Raw genomic sequence first — 24,628 nt, forward strand, 5'->3', positions numbered from 1 at the left:
TTTTTTTTTTTTTTTGAGACAGGGTCTTATTAAGTTGCTGCAGCTGGCCTGAAATTTGCAATCCTCCTGCCTCAGACTCCCAAATTGCTGAGATTATAGAAGTGCACCACCGTTCCTGACTATATTTATATTTAAATGTTTCAGACATAAACATATATTTTCAGCTTCAACAATCAAAAAGAAAACTCTAACATTAATTAATTAAAAGTAATAAATGTTTAGGTATCATTATAATTTAGAATTATATCATCTAATCAATAACAATTTGATTTCACTAATACTCAAGAGGGGGATGGAGATTCATTTTAATATGTTTGGCATGACTTGGGGAAAAGCTTTCAATAGTTGAGTCTCTAGGAACCATAAAAATTATAAAACATTCCTGAGCACAGAAAAAAAAACTATTTTTGAAAAATGTTTATTCTTAAGTTTTAGGTGGACACAATATTTTCATTTTACATTTATGTGGTGCTGAGGATCAAACCCAGTGCCTTGTGCATGCTAGGCAAGCACTCTACCACTGAGCCACAACACCAGCCCCAGAAAAAATTATTTATTGTCAGCCAGTATGCTGTAATCTGACTAAATTGCTGAAGTGACTCTTATATGAATATACCAAATTCAAAGTATTTTGAAAATCAAGGTATGTGTGGTTATTTATAATTTGTATTTTTCTCACTTAAGGTGGATATATTCATGCATTTTATTGAAGATATGTCAATATGTATGATAAATTTGGAGTATTTTACAGCAACAAATTATTTATCTCCTTCTCTTGGAAAGAAATATATTCCCATAACTTTGGACTTGGCCATATAACTTGCTTTGGACAATGGAAAAATGAGTGGATTGAAGAGAGCAGAGGCTTTAAATGAGCTTGTGACATTTGAGTTTGATTGTTTCTGACCTTCTTATCCTTTACCATGAGAAGTCCTGTGGTCCAGGGAATTGGTGATCCATGAGGAATGAGAAGAAATGCAGAATAGCCTCCCAAAAAGGTCTGATTCACTTGGGCTACAGGTCTATGAGTAAGAAAAACACATTATAGTTTTTGTAAACCACTGAATTTTGTTTTGTTTTGGATGTAAGGATTGAATTTAGGGCCTTGTGCATGCTAAGCACTCTCTCTGCCATAGTACCCCCAACCCCAAACTACTGAGTTTTAGAGTATTTTGTATTGAGCAATTATTGATGCAATAGTTCACTAACACAATGTAATTGATTTTGAAATGCTTCCCCACACTGTTTTCAGGGTGTTGTGTAATATACTGTGTGGACATCATATTTCTTTTGTAGACATGCTATCTAAATTTTAAAATGAGTTGGGTATTAAGGTCTTGGATAAGAAACTATAATTTTATATATTTTATATAATCCTTTAACACTCCAATGTAATAGTGCCATTTTTACAATGAGATAATTGAGTCTCAGATGGTGTAGATCACTTTCCCAAGTGTTTACCACTAGTAATTTGTAAAGCTAAGATTTGATTTCAGGATTCTGACAGAGTTATATTCTTAAACATTAGACTATGCTGCTTGTTCATGGATGGTATTAATTAATTTCTAAAATAAACAACACTCAAAAACTCAAGATTTCATTGTATTCATGCCTAATATTTTTACTTAAATTTAAAAAAAAACAATTTATATCTCAAATTCCTGGGAAAAAATTCATAAACACGTTGTGTTTGTTGAGTTAGCCTACAGAAGCTTTCTCCTAAGAATGAAACATTTAGAAAAAGGCTAGTTTGAAATAATCTATTCAACAGAAGGAATGTTAATTCCCTGACAGCTGACATGTTTTAACTGTTCCTGGTTTAGTGTTGGGTGTGGATAAACTGCTCATACTCAGAATTCACAGTAAAACTTTTGTCATGGAGGCAAATTTTCATTTGAGTCTCATTGATAGATTTCAAGAATTAAACCTAAGAAGGCTGTTAGTATCTCCTTCAAGGGGTTTTTATTCACTCTGAGTTCCTCTGTCTAATGTTAGTCATTAAACTTCTTTAGAAACTACCTAATTGCAACCAGCCATGGTGGTGCATCATTGTAATTCCAGCAACTTGAGAGGATGAGACAGTAAGATTGCAAATTTGAAGCCCCCTCAACAATTTAGCAAGACCCTGTCTCAAAATTTAAAAATAAAAGGATTGTGGATGTATGTGCTCAGTAATAAAGTGCCCCTAGGTTCAATCCCAGTAGCAAAAAACAAACAAACAAATAAACAAACAACAACAAATACCAAAAAACAATTATCTGGTTGCTAAATATTAAAAGAAACAAATTATATTAATGGTTACATTACTATCTGAAAATTTGAAACTTACCTTGTTTCAATCAATGTGCCTAATTCTTTGTTTTCTGATCAGAATTTGACATTCCAGTCTTCTTTAAATGGAAGTAAAGTTCATAAGACAAAATTAAAGAAAATTATGAATTTTAGCTTCCATTAGAGTTTTCTCCAGCTCTTTCTAGATTGAATAATTTAGTCTAGGATTTATTGCATCAGAGGCAGCTTCAATGCAACTTTATGAAAGTATACTGACTTTAGAATTAGGGTATTGTGCCAACAGAGATTCCATGAAAAATTCTAAGATCAAATGTATTGAATAGTAGAGGACAATAGCAAAGTCAATAAGCATTAATTCTTACATTTCACATTTCTTTGAAAATTTGCAAAGCAAAGGAATCAAAATTTTGCACAAAAATGAGCACTCTAGTTATAGGAATGTTTTTGTAATATCTACTTCATTTTTCTCATTATAAAAATTATACAAAAAGTTAAAAATTGAAGTCAAGAGAAAATAGTTAATCACTAAGAACCTCACACCTAAGATGTAAAAGTGAATAAATATTTCAGTTAATTGTAGAAGAATAACTTGATAGGTTAGAATAATTTGAGCCTTATTCTTAAAACATTTGAGCTATGACTAGGCTTTCAAGATATGACAGCTTGAACATTTATTATTTTGATTCAGTCATGATAGACATGATTGAATTTGCTGAATTTCTTGTTTTTCTCGAACTTTGGTTTTTATGTCTATGGATCTGGTTTATACATGAGTAAATGACAAAAAATAATTTCTGAGTTTTCTGGGTTTTTTTCTTACTGTCTTTTCTTTATGTTTTATAAATAGAAGGAGAATTATAGTGGCAAGAATGGTCAGTATTTCTAATGTCTGTCTGAAGAAGTTAAGGAATCTTAGTTTTATTAATCACTATGTTTCAAAAGCCAAGAAAGAAAACCAATATGCCATGTCACAAATAGCTTTTTTCAAAAACTGTGGACTCAAGTGCATAATCAAGAGAGCTTTTCAAGTCTAAACAGACAATGTAGATTTAGGGATATCTTCAAGTGAATAGAAAGGAATAGATGTACACATGTGTTTGTATGCTTTCTTAAAAATGAATGTCCAGAAGAGGGACAGATATACTACCTGTGATTGTGAGCAACAGAAGTTAGAATGTTAATGGCACCCACTGATTTACTTGTCCATTTTTGTTTTTTGTTTTTTTCCAGAGAAGGGAGCAGGAGAGGAATTGATATATTTATTTGTTTATTTTATAAGGCATCTCCAACAAGTAAATCCACATTTACAACAGTATCAACACTCAAGTGCAAGTTGATGCCATTTAGCAAACTTGTACATGAATGACATTTGAAGGGAGGGAGCTGAAAAATATATTTACCTTTGATTTAAAATTTTCCACAAAAACAAAATGAAAATGTTTCAAGTTCACCCTACTCTCATCAGGAATGAGTTGGCTTTTAATTTGACTTTTTTTTGTTAATAAAAAGTTTCCTCTTAGCATCAATATAACTATCTATCAGAAGAGATGCCAGACTTTGACCATTAGCTAGGCTGTTAGTGATTCCCACTACACTATCAGATGTTCTCAATTTGTTACTCTTTTTTCCAATATACTAAGGGCCTAAAGAATTTTCATACAAAGTTCAGAATTAAAAACAGAATAATTGAAGTCATAACAAAAACAGAAAAAAAAAAAGACTATATTGCCTTTGAACTGAATCTGAGATCAAGAATAATGCCAGAAAATTCATGTGTATTTGTTGAGAGAATCCTTTTGCAAAAATAAAATAAAATTATATATATATATATATGTGTGTGTGTGTGTGTGTGTGTGTGTGTGTGTGTGTGTGTGTGACATTTCAAATTTAAAGCCCATAGATTGCTAAGTCCATAAAGAATAATGAATGGTAGGTTTTGTTCTACTATTTCTTATTGTCTTTCCCCAATTCTCAAAATCTTTTCATAAATCAAAATTTGTGGCTTTGTTAATGCTAACATCAATGGTGTATAAGTTTGTTTATTCTTTTAGAATTTTGGTGTTATTTAAGTAGTCTAGTGCATTGATAGCAGAGCCTTGAATTTTCTCTTGCTCAAAGGCTTAGAGCAGCAATAGTGTTCATACATAGTGTCCCACTGATTTTCTTGACTCTGATATTAAAAAATCATCCCAGTCACTATGAAGAAATTTAAGTTCTGAAGGCTAAGTGACACAGCACATGCACAGGAAATGGTGGGACTGAGTCTTGAAGACAGTGCTACTGTCTTTCAACATGCCAAAGACAACAGAGAGCTTCTGAATGATTAGGAAATCATGTAGAAGACTTATGCTCCTCCCTTCCCCATGCCCTACCTGTAATAGCTTCTAGCTAGCAAACATGACTGTGGAAGCCAGTCTTTTGTGAAGAAATGAGTCAGGGTCGCTACAGATATTATCAGCTTGGGCAACAGGGTTGGTCTGTGGAAAGGGAGGGAGAAATTGGTGCCATGTAGCCTATCCTGGTTTTGTGGCCCACCTCTTCTCCAGTGCTTGGCTCCAGGTGGCCCCAAAATGTCCTCACCAAAGAATTACCGCAGTCTTCAGTGATTGGGAATGGTTCTCCAGATAAACTCGCCTTTCCTTTTCTCTTAGTCCTACCAAAAAATATCACAAGAGACCACATCAATTTTGGAATTGACAAAAGAATTATTGAAAATCTTCATAAGAAGATATACAAGAATAAACACAAGGGCTGGGGATATAGCTCAGTAGAGTGCTTTCCTCACATGCACAGGGTCATGGGTTCAATCCCTAGCACCACAAAAAATAAAATAAACTAAACAAAAATCATTATCATAGTGATAGTTACTCCTAGGGAGAGTAAAAAGTTTACTTTTAACGGCTTTTATGGTATTTAAATTTCTATGATTGTATATTATTTTGCATTAAGTAGCATGACTACTTTAACATTTTTATTAGCTTTATCAACTGTGCAATGAAAAAAATCAGTATTTCTACCTTTTAACATTTCTTGTAAAAAGTCTTACAAATTTATATGAAAAAGCAGTCTGAATGGCAACACAGAGTTGATAGAAACATCTGAAGTCAACTGATATAGATTTATGCTTCTCTTATTTACTTGCTAGGTGTCCTAAGATAAACGATGCCTCTCTGAGCCTCAGTTTCTTATGAAAATAAGTGTACTAATAGTGCCTATATGTTCTCCCTAATCATCCACTGACAGATTAAATCATTTCTATGGGTGGCATGGTTGTTAGCAGTTCCCTAGCATCCATTCTTTTTGTTCTTTACTAGAATTCCTAGCTACAAAAGATAGTCCCCAGTGTCCCTTGTAGTCATTGGGTAAGAGCAGAGGTGATGTGTGTAATTTCTAGGTTGTGCCTTTAGAAGCAAAAGGTTTCTCTTGAAATTTTCTCCCTTTCTGCTTCCTGAAATGCTGACTGAAGAGATGTATTGGTATCTACTTTCAGTCATGCGGAAGGCTAGAGATGGAGGGAATTTGGACCTTTAACACTGTGTCACTGCCTTATTGTCCCATATTGTTAGAATATTATATGAGAGAGCTGGGCACAGTGGTACACACCTGTAAACCCAATGGCTTGGGAGGATGAGGCAGGAGGATCACAAGTGCAAAGCCGGACTCAGCAACCCCTGTGTCAAAATAAAAAATAAAAATGAGCTGGGGATGTGACTCAGTGGTTGAGTGCCCTTGGGCTCAATCCCTAAGTTATATGAGAGATAAAAACACTTGCTATTTGAAACTACTTTTGATAAACTGGACCTTTATTTGTAGTAGAAATTTTCCTCTTACATGGAACTGCTTTTCTTTGTATTTAAACAAACACATGGTTCCATAGTAGTAAATCACAAGAAACTCTAAGCATACTTTAGTTATGATTGACAGCTTGCTTCTATGGTTGCTTGGTCACCAGGTATTTATTTGTGCACATTTGGCGGGGGGGATATTGGGGATTGAACTCAGGGGCACTAGACCACTGAACCACATAGACAGGGTCTCACTGAGTAGCTTAGTGTCTTGATAAATTGCTGAGGCTGGCTTTGAAATCTCGATCTTCCTGCATCCACCTCCTGAGCCACTGGAATTACAGGCATGCACCACTGTGCCTGGCCTGTGTACATGTTTTATCAAACCCACAGAACTGAGTGTTCTTTGAGTGAATGGCTCATGTCCAATTCATCTTTTTATCCACATAGCATCTTGCACAGAGCCTGGCACATTGCAGAAACCCAATGGATAAAATCATGGTCAATGCTCTTATGATAGAGAGATGGCATAGCTAGGTAAATGAGATAAGAATCTGCCCTCTGGCTTTCCTGGATCTTATGACAAAGATGGGGGTTGTTGCCACCCAGCAAGACCACTAGGGTGGTGGCCACAGCAATTAATTCAAAGGTGAGCAGCACTTGGCTGAAGCCCCGTCAATCAGAAACACTTGTTCTAGGATTTTCATTTAAAGTGCTGGTAAAGAGAAACTTTTATTGGAGTTGTCTTGGATATGCCAGCAGAAATTTTGCTATTAGAAGTGAAGAACCTGCTCAAGAATAGAGTCTGCCCAGGGGAAAAAGCAGCAGGGAGAATGAGCAAGGCCAAATCCTAATGATGTAGTCTGAGCCTTGTGATCCAGCCCTACTCATAAATTTTTCAGTCAAGTAAGCTAATAAATTACTTTTTGGCTCAGTGCTGCTTTAGTTAATCCTAACTAATAAATAGCATATGTGTTCTATCACTAGACCAATCTCTATCTCAGTGTGTAGTCTTTAAGAATCATTCCATCCCTCTGGGCTACCTTTCTGAATATTGATAGTTGCATTTGGTGATTTCTAAGGTCCTTTCAGCTCTAATTTCCATAGTCTTTCTTCATGTATATATGAATCAGATAGTGAGAGCTAGGTGTTGTAGGAGATTTATGGCTTAATAAAATATGTTTGTTCTTCACTAATACAAATTCCAAAACAGCTATTTCTGATTGACAGGTGGCTTTCTTCCAAGTGAAGATTTACAGGTGCAGACTCTGCCATCTTCAACCTGTGGCTTCCCAGGTCACCATGCTTACTGTCATGAAGCCAAGGAAGCAGAAAAGAAATCAAAGATATATCACAAGGGAATGGGAAATTATTGGGTAGTTCTACAATCAGCATACATCACTGTGATTCACATTCTACTATCTGAAACATTATCACATGATCACATTTAGTTGCAAATTAGACTGGAAAATGCTTTGGGGAGAGTACAAATAAATTTGGTGAATAACTACTTAGCCTTTGCCATGGGAAGCCCTTGATCCTTCCTTAGTAGCTGAGTTCCAGATCTGTCTCTGATTCAAGTTGGTTAACTATTTGTGCTCCTTTTTATATCCCAGTTACTGTCCATAAAAGGCAATATGACTAAGATAAATCACTGGGTGTAGAAATGAGCAAATTGAATAAATAATAGGTTATTTAGCTTGTAAAAAAATACAGAAAGTAGGGCTGGGGGTGTAGTTCAGTGTTCTGACGAGGTAGAGGTCTTGATGAGCACATGAGAGGCCCTACGTTCAATCCTCAGCACTGGGGAAAAAAATATTCTGGTAGGAGCTCTGTTCCCATCTACTTCTAAGCTTGGCTTCTGTATTGTAGAGACAGAGGGAAGGTTAGACTTTTAGGCTATGTTTGCATTTGAAGGAGGAAAAGAGAAACAAAAACTCCAATCCCTGGCTTATCTAAAGAAACTTCCTTTCACCTCTCACTTTTCTGGGTGGTGGCATATTTAAAGCAGGGAGTCCATGCAACAAAACTGCAATCTCAAGATATGCTTTATAGTTTATTGAAATGAGAAATTCATCTTATTTGATTCCTTTTAATTTTCTTAAAAACTATGTCTCACCCTAGTGAAACAAGCTAAGACCCACACTGAAAAATTTTCTCCCAGATGTGCAGTATTCAAGAAGTCATATACAGAAATGCATGACCCTGACCCCTCACCCCTTGTTCCTCATTTTGTGCTATTTTATGCATTACCATATTTATGCCTCCTACAAAGGCTCTATGGTTTGGGACAGTATTGGGGTTTTTTTCCCTCCCCTTCTTACATAATGCTTTTAAAAATTAATCTCTTGGCTGTGTGGTCCTGCATTAACATCTTCCACATAACATTCCTCTCCAGACATACCCTACTGTCCTCTTGGAGGGCAACTCCTGCTTAAACTGCAGTACTATTGAGATATTTTCCACAAATCCTATACCATCCGTCAGCTTCTACCACTTTTCCAAAGCAGTGTTTGTTTTTTTCTCTGCCTATCACATAACCTCTTTCCTCTCTTGTGGTAACAGATCTACCATGAAGAAGTAATCAAATGATTTAATCAGTGTTTTGGTCATATTAGAGTACTCAATCCTAATCAATTACATACTTGCTTCATTTAAAGCAAAAAACATATGTAGAATAGACCAAGTTCACTTTACTAGAAAAATGTCTATTAAGTTTTATTGCATGCTACAGTCATGTCCAGAAGTTCCTGATTTATGCTTGGATTATCTTAGCAGTATTAATGACATGCTGTAAGTCAGAGGAAATGGTCCTCTAATAGTTTTTTTTTTTCCTACAGAATGTCTATCTGAAGTTCACATTTTTAATGAGCTAACCAACCTTTAATTATTAGTGATTGGGTGAGTTTAGTGTACTAAAAGCCAAGTACCTTGAGAAGACCTGGCAAGAGAGGTATATGGAGAGGTGGGGAAAGTGAAGTTTATCCTGAATCTTGAATGATGTTGAGCTCTAACCTGTTGAGCATTCTATTTTTGAAAGTAGGACTAGGGTCAATAGTGACTGATTGTACAGTTCCCTAGTTATTTTATTTTATCTTATTCTATTCTATTTTATTTTATTCTGGAGATTAAACCCAGGGCCTCATGCACGCTAGGCAAGTGCTCTACCACTGAGCTACGAATCCTAGTCCTACCTCCCTGGTTATAATTGTGCACTACTTTTATTAACTACAATACCTGAAAAATCTCTCATTATTGCAGGTAATTTGCTACTGGTTATTCATTACAGCTGGTTATTCATCACAACTAGCCTCACTAGTACAACGATTAATGTTTCTTACTTCTGCCTGAAAATTGGCAGGTAAAAAGACAGAGAAAGAATACGAGATAGGTAATACCTGGGCTTATGGTCATACATTCCAGGTCACTGGGGCAGTCCTGGCTTTTACCTGGATTTACATGCACCCTGATTGTTAATAATGCCCCTTTCAGTCTCAGAAGTATGATCATTCTAACTAGATGAAATACAAAGAGATCTTGTTTAAAACAGAGGATGCTGAATGTTCAAATGGGGTGGAGAAACCAAAAAATGTCATGCAATTTTCTTCACTGGAAGCTCCTAAAATTTCTTACTGAACACTCTGAGAAAATGTGTCATACACAAGGGGCTGAACAATGAATTTCATTTCTGATGTACTTATAAATGGATTAAAATTAGAAATGTATCCTGGATAAACTCTGAGGCATAGGGATATAAATTCATGTTAACTATGTCCAGAAGTTCCTGATTTATGCTTGGATTATCTTAGGATTTGGCCTCCTGTCTTTCATAAAAGCTTAGTTCTGTTCTTCATTTCTGTTTACATTTATTTTTCTCAAACCATAGGCAGATGTCAGAGTCAACCTCAGTGTCTCTACCATAGTCTCAGAGTCACTCCCAGTTACCTGTCATATCAGCAGCCTCTAAGAGCAAGTCACAGAGGACAGGCTGGGCACTGAAAACTGAAAATGGAATGTTATCAATAACCCTTGATTTCTGATCCAACTACTTTTTTTTTTTTTTTTTTTTTGGTGGTGGTGCTGGGGATTGAACCCAGGGCCTTGTGCATGTGAGGCATGCACTCTACCAACTGAGCTATATCCCCAGCCTCAACTACTTTTTGCTAAATTTATTTTCATAGGTTTCAAGCAGTATCTGGCCCGTGCCTCTCCTTCTTGGTGTCTATTTTATTTATATTGTTTAATTATAAGCTCTCAGCTCCCTGTCTTTGTACTGCAGACTACACACTCTTTCTGAGGGTAACCATGCTTTCCCCCTCTTTATGGTAACCTGGCTGCCTGGCTAGAAGTTAAGCACAGTTGTCAGTACCCTTGAAACCAGATGTGGTCATCTTACTAAGTCTTTGATTGTTGCATGTGAGCAGAAGATGCATATATTGTTCCTACAATATCTGCTTAAAGGAAACTTCTTGTCCTAAATTTGTCCTCTTTCCCCTTCCTGAAAATGGAATACAAACATGCCATTCACCCATCTTTAACCATGCAGATGATTACAGTGCCATGGCCTTAGAGTGTTGTCCTTGGACTTCCAGCGTCAGCATTGCCTGGAAACTCTTAGGAAATGCAGAATCTTGGGTCAATTCCAGACCTACAGAATCAAGAGCTGCATTTCAGCAATCCACTGGCTATTTGAACATACATTGGAGAAGTACTGCCTTGAAAGGATAGTGGAACAACCGGGTAGAAGGATTCTAGCTCTACTAGGTTTTTGAGCAGAGGTGCAAGTTTGCTTAGTCTGCCCACCTACAAACTATCATGAGAGAGACACAATAAAATCCTATCTTATGCAAGCCATGGAGTTTTGAGACTTCTCTCTCTCTTTTTAAACCTCTACCATTACTTAAATGGTTTTTATTCCTTATAATAGCAAACTTATGTTTTAAAATCTCTCCTAGAGTCTAGTGGAGGAAGAGACAGAAAGCATGTTATTTCGTTTCTAAACATTCTGGAGTATTCCCTCCACCCTTTAGAAAACTATCTAAATTTAACTTAGTCTATGTTGATTTATCTGGGCCTGGGAGAGTGGGGGGGGGGCGTGCTCTCACCCCATCCTTCTATCACTCTGCATATTCCAAGGATCATTTTCAGCCTCTTTGAGGATGCTAAGTTAAGAAGTCAATATAAATATTAAATGCAAAGTCTCTGGAGATGGTTCATTCATTTTTTTTTTCCAGAAGACCCAAATTCTAACTAGCAGCATTAATCAGATAGACCACACTGATTATAAAGTACCTTAGGGTATTCTTGCTCTCCTTTTAATTTACAGACTCTCACCCACTATTAAGTTTAACAACAACCATTTCTCCTTACTTTTTCTTTTTCATCTGTAGTTTGGTAAATGTGTCCTCTAGACTTGCAATTCCCTTACTTCAATCCAACAAATATTTACTTGCTGTCTCCTGAGGCATTATGTGCTAGGCATTATATTAGATGCTAGAAAAATAGTTGTAGATCTGCCCTCATATATAGCTTACAGTGACCACGTAACTACACACTTAAAGAATATCAAAAAATAAAAGTACTTAAAATATTTGTAATAATGTTTATTAACTGAATAAATGAAGAAAAATTGACCATTAGCTGCTTTCCCCATAAGGCTCCAGGGAGACAGGGAACACCTTTATTTCTTCTTTTCTGCTTTTCTAACTGTTTTGGGTTCATATTGGTCTATGTGTCTGTAGAAGATGGATAATTAACTACCTAAAAATAAGGGCTTGGAGCCTGTGGTTGGAAATGTAGCTCTGTGGTAGAGTGCTTGCTTGGCAGGCATGAGGCCCTGTATTCAATCGCTAATACTAAAGAAGAAAAAAAAAAAAAAACCTCACAGGTAATGCGTTTGGAAAAGGACTAGAAATGAAAATAGTTGCATTTTAGTAGAAAACTCAGGGATTACTTTATTCTGTTCCTTGTTATTAAAATATTGGTTGCATAATACATTAAAATTGGGAATAAAAGAGCATTTTGGTGTGTTTGTGAGTGAATCTTCCCTATCACTTTCTTTCTTTCTCTCTCTCTTTTTTTCTTTCTTTCTTTCTTTTCTTTTTTTCTTTCCTTTTTTTTCCTTTTTGATACCAGGGATTAAACTCAAAGGCACTCAACCATTGAGCCACACCCCCAGCCCTTTTTTGTATTTTATTTAGAGACAGGGTCTCACTGAATTGCTTAGGGTCCTCACTAAGTTGCTGAGGCTGGCTTTAAACTAGTGATCCTCCTGCCTCAACCTCCAGAACTGCTGGGATTACAGGTGTGCACCACTGTGCCTGGCTTCCCTATCACTTTCTAAGGGGTGAGGCTGCATTTCCTGTGCATATGAATCTCACTGTGGCTACAGGGACTAACTAATGTCGTTTTCTTTCTTCTAACTTCTAATGCAGACAAACTACTGAGAAATCTAATTTCTGGTATTTGGTCTAAAGAAGGTCCAGATTTCCATTTCTGTATTGACAAACATCTCAGAGTTTTAAATGTTGTTTGTATTTAGAATTCATAGCTTGTAGCTCTCTTTGGAGGTATGTCAAAGACTAAAGCCTTTTTCATACTACTAATGACCTTTCTTGAAAAGCCAGTGAAGAGGCCAGATAGTAGAGTGATAGTTGATGAAATAAAGGGAAGCTGCTCAGGACAAGAGATAAAAGGTGTGTTGTTAAGATAAATAAACTACCCTTAGGACAATTCTGAGACTGGGGTTCTGCCCAAGAAGACCAACTCTTTGAGGTTTTCATTGCTTCATAAGAAACTCACCAAAAACCTTGGTAGTTAAAAGCTACAAAAGTCACATTTTGGCCTATGATTCTCCAGTGTGGGCAGGGCCTGTGGGGACAGTTCATCTCTGCTCCATGTGGTGTTGGCTGGGTAGCTCACCTGGGCTGGAAGATCTGAGGTGGCTTCACTCACAGGTCTGGAGCTCCAATGAGGAGCAGAGAGGGAGCACCTCAGTGAAAAGAAAAACAGACAAACAAACAAACAAAACCAGGTATTTTCACCCTCAGGGGACTTATTTTCTAAAAGTGGTTTTTAGTAAACAGAAAAAACAAATTATTTCATTTTCAAAAAAGGATTTGCCAATGAGATTATCTAAGAGTGTTATCAGTTTAAAAAAATTTGCATCAAATGAAACAGATTCTGGCATTCTTTCCTTCAGTGAGGAATCTGAGTGAGCTTTACCCGTTGCACCACCTATCTCAGCCATCAAACTCCTCTGATCACTGAATCACAGCAACAAGTTTTTATGCAGATTCATAATTCGTCATCTCAGAGGTCTTCATCTCTCCCCATTCTTTTACTTTCGAGCAGAGTCTGAGACTATTGACCTCCAATGTTTTAAATCTGATCTTTCATTTTATTCTTACCCTTCACACTTGAACACAAACACTATAAACTTAAGTTCAGTAAACATCCATTTGAGGCCATCCATCTATCAGGGGATATCTTCTATCATGTCACTTTTTTTGCTACTGTTTTTCACTTTTTATAAAATTAGAAGGGAAAATTCAATTACCTATTCAAATACTGGACAATAATTTTGCACGAAGATGATGTTGTTTAAACAGAGTCTATCCTTGCTCATTGGATGATGTGTGGAAGTCCAAAATTAGCTGACTCCTTAGGAATGTCACTGTGTAATGAAGACAGTTTCACACATTGAAAAGATAGAACTTATGGAAATTTGAAATCTCCCTTTATGATAATAGCTCATTATCTTTAAAATTTTCTCTCTTCAAGAAATTTGTGATCCTGGAGATTGAATTCAGGACTTTTCACATGCTAAGCAAATGTTCTATCAGTGACCTACTCACCCAGTCGCTTGTAATCCTAAAATTCTTAACAATTCAGCTATGAAACTCAGACAGATATTTTAGAATGGCTGGTAACAAGACAGGACAGCACAGCACAGAATGGATGTCAAATAAATGATCTGAGACCAAACTGATGGGTGGGGCAGGAAACAGGATGTCTTGATGAAGATGATGTACAGATGGTCCCCAATTTATGATGGTTTGAATTAATATTTTTGGACTTTATGATAGTGCTAAAGTGATATGCATTCAGGGAAACACTACTTTGAACTTTGAAATCTTTTCGTAGGATAATTCTATGTAATACAGTACTCTCTTGCAATACTGCAGCATTGGCAGGAAGCTACAATTGCCAGTCAGACATATGATCATAAGGATAAACAACCGACACTCTATAGAATACTGTGTTGCTAAGCTCTGATGTTTGATAGGTTAATTTGTCAAATGAAATATTAACTCACAAAATTTTTAACTTATGATGGGTTTATTGTGAAGTAATCCCATCATAAATTAAAGAGCATCTGTATTAGGTACTTAAAAATATTATCTCATTGAATCTTCAGGACAACATAATTTTACTGATTAGAACATACAATACAAGAATTCCTAAGAAACATTTTTATAGAGATATTATGGTTTGGATCTTAAATATTCCCTAAAAGCCTTGAAGGCTTGGTCCCCAATGTAACAGTGTTCAGAGGCATTTGGGAAGGGATTGAATTATAAGAGTTCTGACTTCATGAAAGGAATAATCCATTTATGGATTCATAGATTACTGGGTTTTGAAGGAGGGGCTTTATACAAAAGTGAACTCTCACTTTACTTTTTGGCCACATGAGGTGAGGAGCTTTACTGTGTAGACCCCACCATAATAATCTGCCTCACCATAAGTCCAAAATGATAGGATCAAGTGACTATGGAATGAAACTTCTGAAATCATGAACCAAACTAAATCTTTCCTCTCTTTAAGTTATTTATCTCAGGTATTTTATCATAGTGACAGAAAACTGACTAACACAGAACATTGGTATCAAGAAGTGGGGCAATTGTTGTGACTATGCATGAAAATGTGGTTCAGAAGCCCTTTAAAACTATTTTGTGGGAAAAGTTTAGAAAAATTTAGTGGAGTGGGCTAGAAAAAGACTAGAATGCTACAAGCAGAGCTTAATAGGTATTCTGGTGGGAACTCAGAATACTGGTAGGAATATGACAGTTAAGAATATGCTGGTGATGTTTCAGATGGAAAGAGGGATTGTTTTGGGAAATTAATTATAGGCAATTCATGCTACATTCTGTCACAGAACTGTCTACATTTTGTCCATGCCCTGAGACTTTGTGTGAGGCTTAGTTTAAATTGATGGACTAATTAATCTGTGGAATTTTGATGCAGCACAGCATTCAAGTGATGGTATGAATATTACTGTTTTTAGTTAGATTTGCAAAAGAAGAGCTGGAAGATTTGAAAAACTTGAAGTTTGGACAGAGAACAAGTGCATTTAAAGTTGTTCCCGACCAATATTTTGGGACCTTAGTCTACTTCCCTCCCCTTTGCTAGCAAATCAATAAAACTTTTTTTCCCATTTTTTTAAATAAAAATACTAAACACAGACACACTAAATAAACAAATAAAACTGTGGCCAAGGAGGGTGGCTGAAGGGAATAGAACAGTCAAAAGAAGCCAGGTACTTTGCATACGGACATTAGGAAAGATGCTTTGAGGGCATCTCAGATATTGGCCAGAGCCCAACCATCCCAGGCTCAAGGGTATAAAAGTAGAAACTTGTTTGAAAGACTTTCTTTGAAGAAGAAAACCCACCCTGCTTATACTGGGCCACCTAGGGAATGGTTCCCCTGGGGTTTACTTCCCTGTGTTCAGCCATCAGACACTGAGAGGCTGCCACAGTCATGATTCAAGGGGTCCTGGCTATTGCTCCCTCTAGCAGGAGGGCATTATCTGTGTGGTGCTGGTGTTGAACATGCAGAGTGTAAGAGGTATGGCATTATGTAGGCTTCCACCAAGATTTCAAAGGAAAGCCTGGGAGGCCAGGCAGTATGCGGTGGGGTAATAACCCCTGCAAGCAGCCCCTAACAGGGTGATGTATGAAGCTGGGAGAGTGAAGCTGAAACTTCATGAAGATTGTAGAACGTTAGAGAGGCCAGCAATGTGAAACACATGGAGGGAATCTGCAGAGTCAGCGGAGCCAACCCCACAGAGTGACCATATGGGCAGCAACCAGGAAGGCCACAGGAGTGGGGCTACCCAAGTTCTTGGGAGCCACAGTGTGTTCCAGATGCTTGACATGGAGATTTAGAATTTAATGTTTGCCTTGCTGTGTTGCAGATTTGCTGTCTTCCCAAACTTCCTTTCTATGCCCTTATTTTTCCCTTTTGAAATGGGTATGATTACCCTGTGCTATTGTATCTTAGGAGAACATACATTGTTTTTTGTTTTTATAGGGGCTCACATATTAAGAGCTTGCCACAGTCTCACAGACTTTGGACTTGGATTTTTGAGGAAAAGTGGACTTGTGAAGGCTATGGAGCCTCTTGGACCTCTTAAAGATGGACTGAATATTGAGACAGACACGAGATTTAGAGGACCAGGGGTATAATGTTATGTTAGGATCTCAAATACTCTACAAAGGCTCATATGTCAAAGGCTTCTTCCCCATTGTAGCAGCATTCAAGGAATGGAGTGTTTGGGAGGTGATTGGATCACAGGGGCTTTAACCTCATGAATGGATTAATCTATTTATTGATTCAGAACTTAATAGATTTTGGAGGAGATGTTTGTTAACTAAGTCTGTCCTTGCTTCCTGACCAACATGAGGTGAGCAGTTTTTGCTTGGCCAAGTGCTCACTACCATGAGGTTCTGCCTCACCACAGGTCTAAAACATTCTGAAGCCAGGAGCTGAAATAAATCTTTTGTTTTTAAAAATTGTTTATCTCAGGCATTTTGTTACAGTGACAAAATCCAGCCAACTCAAGACCTGTACTTAAAAAAAAAGCCAGCTTGTCTACTTTAAAGCTCACAGTGGAAACATTTTCAGCAACAACAACAACAAAATCAATCTGAATTCAGTTCAATTAGACATTTTCTAAGTCTTTTCAGCTTTTTCACAAGGCTTGGAAGATGCCATAAAGAAATATACTTGGAATCAGAAATACCTGCTTTTTAAATCCTAACTCTGACAGTTCTTCAAGATAGAAAGGGTGATCCTATCACACATGAAGCCTATGGGGGTACCTCAGGGAAGGAAAAGTGCCTGGTGCAGAGCCTGCCCCACGTCCCTGTGAGTTGGACAAGGCAGGAAGTTGTTCCCACCCCATCTGAGGCTGGGAACAATAGAAGATGAACAATTATCCCATTCTGGTTCTTACATGTTCACAGGCTCAAAAAGAAGCTTGAAATAGTTTTCTAAATGAGGTTTGGGAATTCTTTGTGGATTTCAATTACCCATCCGATTGCTGGACTTCATTAGGACACATAATTGAAAACTGACTCTTTATAATAAGGGACAACAGGAATCTGCAGCTCCAGGGCAGTTAGTGTGGTATTCCTCATTTTCCATTTTGTACAAACACCCCTGCAGTCACCCCTCAAACACATAACCCCAGAAGCTGGGGAGAAAGAACTGAAATTCTTCCTTTATGGTATTTCCTGTGGTCTCAGCCTACATGGTAGATGCTGTTCCCGGCCAGGTTTTTACAATACGTGGATAAACATTGAGGACACAGAAGTCCTTGATAATGGTTTCCTTAAAACACCCATTCTCAGTGGAAGGCAATGTTGCCACCAAAAATCTTATGGGGGTGAAAAACATTTTAGATATTACAAACGTCATGGCCTGTCACAGTGCATAAATAGATTTATAGTATATTGGTGGCAGTAAAATGTCATGGGAAGGGGATGATCAGGAAAAAAAAAAAATTGAAAATGCTTCTATAGTGCTGCCTTTGGGAGAGCAAGAGGGCCCTGGCCTGGTTTTGACTCCAGGAAGAAGGCAGAAGACAGCTACTTTAGGTGCTACGTTCTCTGTAATGGCAATATGGAAGGTTCTGGTTCTTCATAATGGTGGCAAAAGAGGAGGATTCTGAACACAGGTGGCCTGGGTTGAAACCCAATTCAATTAGGTAGAGCTGCGTCATCTTGAGCTAGTTAACCAACATCTCCGTGCCTCTTCTTTTTTTAAAATCTATAAAATGATTATTGCAATAACTGATACTTACCTTTGTGAAAGAGCTCTGGTGTCGTTTTATTTTTATCTTTTGGCACTGGGGATTGAACTCAGGGGCGCTGGACCACTGAGCCACATCCCCAGCCCTATTTTATATTTTATTTAGAGACATGGTCTCACTGGGTTGCTTAGTGCCTCGCCATTGCTGAGGGTGGCTTTGAACTTAAGATCCTCCTGTCACAGCCTCCTAAGCCCCTGGGATTAGAGGCGTGCACTACCACGCGCGGCCTCCGATGTCATTTTATCCATATTCTCTAAGTGATAAAATTCAGACCATGTGCTTTAAAATACAGAATAGACACACATAGAACAGAAATAGAATATAGAAAAAACAGATGTAATATACATTCCCATGAAATGAAGACTTCATGATTGCTCATCTATGTTGATGTTAAAATTTTTAAATTACAAAATAATGCATATATACGCACTCCCTTTTGTCCTTCTTCCACCCCCAGTCTTACCATTAATCCTCAAACATTTATAAAGTTCTGTGAATGGCCAACTGGAATCCCTTGGATTCACTTCCACTGCCAGGCTGTGGCCCAAAAGACTTGAATCTTCTGTGAATGGCAGAGGACCTGATTGGCCTCAGGTAGGCTATCTGCCCATTCAGTGGAATGAAGGAGACACTTTGTTTAGATAACAGAGGTTGCAAGACAATTGCTCCTGCTGGGAATGGCATGTTCCCTCTGGGGGGTGACCTTAAATCTTGGAGTTTGGCTGAGAAGAGGAAGCAATGTGCTCTTCTCCCGCAGAGATCTGGAAAACAGAGCTGTAGTGTGCCCTACATGGTCTTAATTATGGCCTGAAAGAATTCCCCCCCACACCCCCTGTCTTCCAGAGAGAGGAATTTACATATACACATATATTTCCTTTTTATTTTATTTTTAAAATTTATTTTTTTAGTTATAAGTGGGCACAATATCTTTATTTTATTATTTTTTAAATTTTTACCTGGTGCTGAAGATCGAACCCAGTGTATCATGCATGCTAGGTGAGAGCTCTACCACTGAGCCATGGCCCCAGCTCTCCTTTTTCTTTTATTATTCTAAAAGCAAAAAAACGAAACAAAACAAAACCTCTAAATGTTTTGGTATGATCCACTAAGTAGTACTCACTGATGTTAATATGCCAGTAACAATGGTATCTTTCAGTGCTTGGGGGGGGGGCAAGATCTGTTGATTGCTATCACACACTGAGTCAAGTGAAAAATTGGTAGCTGAGGCATAAACAGGTAAAGGAACTTGACCTCTTATTTTTTTTTCCTCGCCATTCAGAAAATATCATCAAGCCTTTTTGATGTTCTAAGTACTCTGTTGGTGCCTCAAAGAGTTTCTAATTTTTCATAACTAACAGGGGGAAGCACCGTAGTTAAAAGTCACATTTTTATTTTGATAACTTGAAATCAGTGGAGAAGGCTGGCACCTCTAAACCAGAGTAAATGCTGGTCAGTTCTGGGTTTTCCATGCAAGTTGAAAGAAGAGAGAATGACTTATTAAATCTGTTGCTCTATCCAAACAAACTCTTGGGGTGCAAATGAAATGGGGTGGAAAGTAGGGAAGCTGAATGTATTTGTGAAACCCCACAGAGGAGGAGGACCCAGCTAACCAGGCACTTCTTTTGTGTTCCAGCTTTCCTAGGCCCGTTCCTAGCATTTGGTGTAACCCCTGCCACACAGCAGCACAGAACTTGGCAGGAGCCTGTCTCCAGCGACAGTAAACAAATTGTTGTCTGACTCCTTGTAGGCAAAATGTTTTGTTGTTATTTCCCTTCAGTACCTGGAGTATTATAAAAGCTACTTTAATTTGAATAAATGAACAAATGGAGGAAGGAACAGATGGATGGATTTCTCTAGAGTGATTCCCCTACACACGTAAACACAGGCTCAGAGATTTCACATACCGGACAAAAATCACACAAATTCATCTACATTCTCCCAGACGTGCACACAGGTGAGGGGTGTGCTCACCAACAAAGCCCTCCCTTCTCCAGTCCAGCCATCTCTGTGGTGAGCTCTTCCATCGCCACTTCTTGCCCACGCCTTTCTACCAGCTCAGTCCCCTCATTCATCCCACTCCTCCCCACTCCAAACAAACCCTCTCTTCTGACACAGCTAAGGGACTAAATGACAAGCATCTATAATGTGCCTAGAAGACCAGGAAGCTTGGAGAAAGCCCTGGTTTTTTGACTCAGCATGACTCTGGAAGAGACTTTGTTCGGCCTCTATTTTCTAATGAGAGACTTATTTGGGGGGAATTTTAATCACAATAGACTCCTAATAGATCCAGATGGCATTAAGAGGTGAAGACTGCTGAACTCCCTGAAGTTCAAACCCTATCAGGTATGAAAGAAGCAGAGAGGAACTCACTTCATAGGGCCTTTGATGTCCCAGACATTCTTTCAGATGTTCAGATGAGATGGCTCAGGTAATCACCATGAGAATGAGGGCTTGCACATAGGTGCTATTAGTCTCATTTTACAAAAGAGGAAGCTGAGGCTGAGAATGGACAAAACTTGCCTAAGGCTATCAGCTAAGAATAAGTACTGCAGTTTAGGAATTATGCAACCCCTTGCTGGGACCTCAGGCCTGTGTTATTGCCCCTCTCTAATCCATATTCCTTCACTGAGTGTTTATTTGATGTCTATGGCATACGCAAAATACTCTTTTAAAACAGAATATGTATATAGAATATAAACAAAGGTATATACCATTATAAGATATCTGAAATAAATGCTTTAAAAGCAAATTTCCTGAAGGTCAGGATAGAAGAGCTCCCTACTGAAGGAAAAATAACATTGAGCTGAAGGAAAAAAATATAGCATTGACTTGGGCTTTGAATGTTATTTTTTTGAAGAGGAGATGATGCTGTTGGAGAGAGAAAAGTTTTTCCTCTACCTTCTTAGGTGCATTCTTGGGGGAATGCACATTAAACTGGCAAAAGACAGATTTTATTCATGTACATACAATGTACATGAGAGTTCATAATTACTCAAGGAAACAGAATTTAGGGCTTAAATGTCATTTTAATGTGGAAGAAGAACACTTACAGGAGAAAGAATGACTTTCAGAAAAAATAATGGGCCTTTAGAAGTAGAGAGCATGATATTCCAACTTATGGCATTTTTGGCATACTGAGTAATTTGAACTAAAGGACATCCCTGGATACAAAAGGCCCCAGAAGGAAAGGATCTCTGACCTTTTTCTATTCTCCTATCTCCCTCCTTTTTTTCTTCCCAGAAGCAAGTCATAGTACTGTCATTCCTCTTCCTCAAGCTAGGTCATAGAAACTGAAAGCAGGTCAGAAAACCTAGAAAGATCATTCTCCTCTCTCCCTTGAAGATTCTCATTCTAGAGGATACCTGCCCTAACTCTGGAAGAAAGGAATGCAACCATGAGACCAAGAAGAACCTGAAAAGACAAAACTTGCTGTATTCTCCCTTTGGTCTACTACATTAGATCACACATTTTGTTCAGTCACATTTATAGATAACTGTCCATTCCCAGCCCACCCCCTGCCCCCGTGTTGAAAATGAACCCAGGGCCTCACACATACCAGGCAAGCGCTCTACCACTCAGCCACATCCCCAGTCCTTAGCTGTCCATTCTTCATTGAACCCATGCCTACAAATAGAGTTTCCCTGAGCCTTTATTTCTGAAACCTCCTATATTGTGTAAAATTTGATTAAATAAATTTGTTATACTTTTCTCTTGTTGACCTGTCTTTTATTATAGAGTGAGAAGGAATCTATCAAACCTTTCTGCTCCTACAGGAGAACAGATGAGAAATGTTTGTTTAAGTGTGGAGCAGATTTCTAGAGTTTGGTAACAGAGCCAAGCTCTCCATTTGCTCCTGGAGAGGGCAACTCGGTTCTCCTGTAAGGCTTTGTTTTGTTGCAGATAAGGTAGTTCAGGGGGGAAAAAAGCATATTCTCAAATGCCTTCAACTTAGAATAACTTTTACTCAATAATGCATACTCTTGGCCCTTTCATGCAGAGAAAGGCAATAATATCCTAAAATTTACTAATGTCTTGTGAAAAATATTCCATGGCATTGCTTATCTTATGTGAAGTAGAATGCTTTGGCAAGGCACTTGGGACTCTGGCATTTGGAGAGTTGAGAGAGCCAACAATTACGTTCATTGGTTCTCTTTCTTCCTCTGTCACCCTTCCCCCTCTGTTATCAGGTCAGGATTGGAGTCACAAATGATGATCAGCATATTGCTTGATTTTTACATTAATGATGTAAAGGTTTAGTTTTTTAAATTTTATTTTCATAAAATAAGAGTGTTAAAAGTCTCTGCCATTACAAATATTTGTGTGCCTACCTTCAACACCATAGGGCAATGTCTTTGGGTCTTCCTCAGGTTCTGACCTGAATGTAACATGTCTAGAAAGAGCAACAGGGCCATTTGAAATAAAATTCTTCAAGGGCTGCATCTAAACCTTATAATCTGGATAGACTTATCAAATGCAAACAGGTGATTGGATGTAGAATGAATCTCTGGGTTCTAATCTCCAGAAGTGCATTCTTCGCCTGCAAATCTCAGGCTTCAAAGTGAAAAGATGCATTTGCTGAGAAGAAACACAGGTTTAGATTCTGCGCTTGGAAAATGAGGGCAGAAACACATCAAAAGGGGACCCCTGGTGTGAGAAGCATTAAAGATGAGTTTTTTTCTGGAACTGTAAGACTCTGGAATTTTGATACATTTCACTGACACCCAGTGAGCCCTGGGGTATGGAAGCAGTGCTTTTTACATGTTTTTAGTATCTTGGATTAATTTGGAGGAAAAAAAATGGTATAATTATTGCATTACAACATTTTTTGATTTAATAAAATCCAAGTAATCAGCCTAGTAAAAGTCTTAAAATAACCATTATAAATATGATTATTGATAATTTTTTCATAACTTATGAAAAGCCTTTTCACAGCTATTTCATTTGAAAAAAATATCAGTTTGGTATGTCCATTGAGAACCTGCAAATTGGCAAGTGTAGAGAAACAGGTTAGCAAATGCTTGAAAATGGGTTTTGCAAATTAATCTTTTCCCCAGTGCCAGTCTTTAAACATGAATTTGTAATAAAAATCCTTTCTTGTAATAGTACAGAGTGAAGAAAATGAAGATATTTTACAGTAAAATGAAAATTTTAAATGGACTAAAAATACATAGTATGACCAGGAACCGTCATTACTAATCTCTAGGACATATTTGTGGAAAGTGGAAGAAAGTTCTGTCTTCAGAATATACCTAACGACAGGTTCAGGAAACACTACCCCAAAATATCACACCTTGGCATTTGAGAAAATAGCAGAGGCCAAAAGGTCTCCTATACCTTCCCCACCCCCTCCTTCCTTGAAGCAGGCCATAATACCCAGAAAGATCACTCTCTGACCTTCCCTTTTGGCCAAAAGACTCACGTGTTCTGCCTTATGCCCAAGGGAGGGAATATCTCACAGGATGCCAATCTGGCTTTGCCAAGTTTCCCCTAGTCAGTACCCTTAGAGCATACTCTTTTGTCTTCCATACCTTTTGCAAAATGGTCCATAAAAATACAAAGTTCCTCTTTTCTTTGAGTCTTCATTATTGAAATTTGCATTCTTTTCTCTTGTTAATCTGTCTCTTGTTACAGAAGCCTTAGCTATGAACCTGCTATGGGTCAGAAGAGAAGCTGCTTTCTCTCCCTACAGTAGCAAGGCTGCAGAGCATATGGCTTAGCAAGAGGGGCAAGTTCCCATAACCTTTTCACTGGGCACCCTGGTATTTGATACAACCTGCCCAACATTCTGTGTCTGCCCTGAAGGATGATACGAAAATATGCTGCCATTCATGTTAACAGCACACACACAAAGGCACACGCATGTATACATAAGCACACACTCCTACCTACACACAGACTATCTTTGCAAAGATACACAAGGAATTGGTGACATTGGTTGCTTCATGGGTAGGGAACTAGGGGAGGGGAGTGGGAAGGAGTCATCTCCTTGGAAATCCTTTGCTGCTTTTTGAATTAATTATTGTAATTAATTATTTTACTTTTTAAAAATAAAACAAAATAAGCAATTTAAAAGATCTTTTATTTTGAAGTAGAAAATAAATCAAATAACACACCTGAGTCTTAAAAAGCAAAGTCCTCTGTGAAGATTGACACAGTGTTTTGACTGTTGTAGGATCAGGAAAGGTTTTTCAAGGGAAGTGGCATTGTGTGACAGTGTCTGGGCCTGAATAGGATTGGTGAATAGGCTTTGGAAGCCTGAAGGAACCATTTCAAGAGGAGAGAAAATGGTGAGTGCAAAGGTCAAAGGTCAGCAAGGGGACCCACTGAGAGCTCAGTAGGACTATTTAGCTGCATAGTGGGTCTGCACAGGAGGGTAGAGGTGACTGTTGGTAGGAGTCTAGAGCCCTAATGTAGAAGACCTTGGTTTCTGGGCATATGAAGTTTGCACAGTGGAC

At 37.9% G+C, this 24,628-nt stretch overlaps 1 non-coding gene and 1 pseudogene across 1 annotated transcript; both read right to left on the bottom strand.

Moving 5' to 3' along the window:
• Nucleotides 1-24,628, bottom strand: part of LOC107146332 — a 126,756-nt pseudogene that overhangs the window by 21,008 nt on the left and 81,120 nt on the right.
• On the bottom strand, nt 10,150-10,222 carry Trnav-cac. Its single transcript has one exon. It is a non-coding gene; the product is annotated as a tRNA-Val (tRNA).

Source organism: Marmota marmota, unplaced genomic scaffold (assembly GCF_001458135.2).
Source record: "Marmota marmota marmota unplaced genomic scaffold, marMar, whole genome shotgun sequence".
In the NCBI taxonomy this organism is placed as follows: domain Eukaryota; kingdom Metazoa; phylum Chordata; class Mammalia; order Rodentia; family Sciuridae; genus Marmota; species Marmota marmota.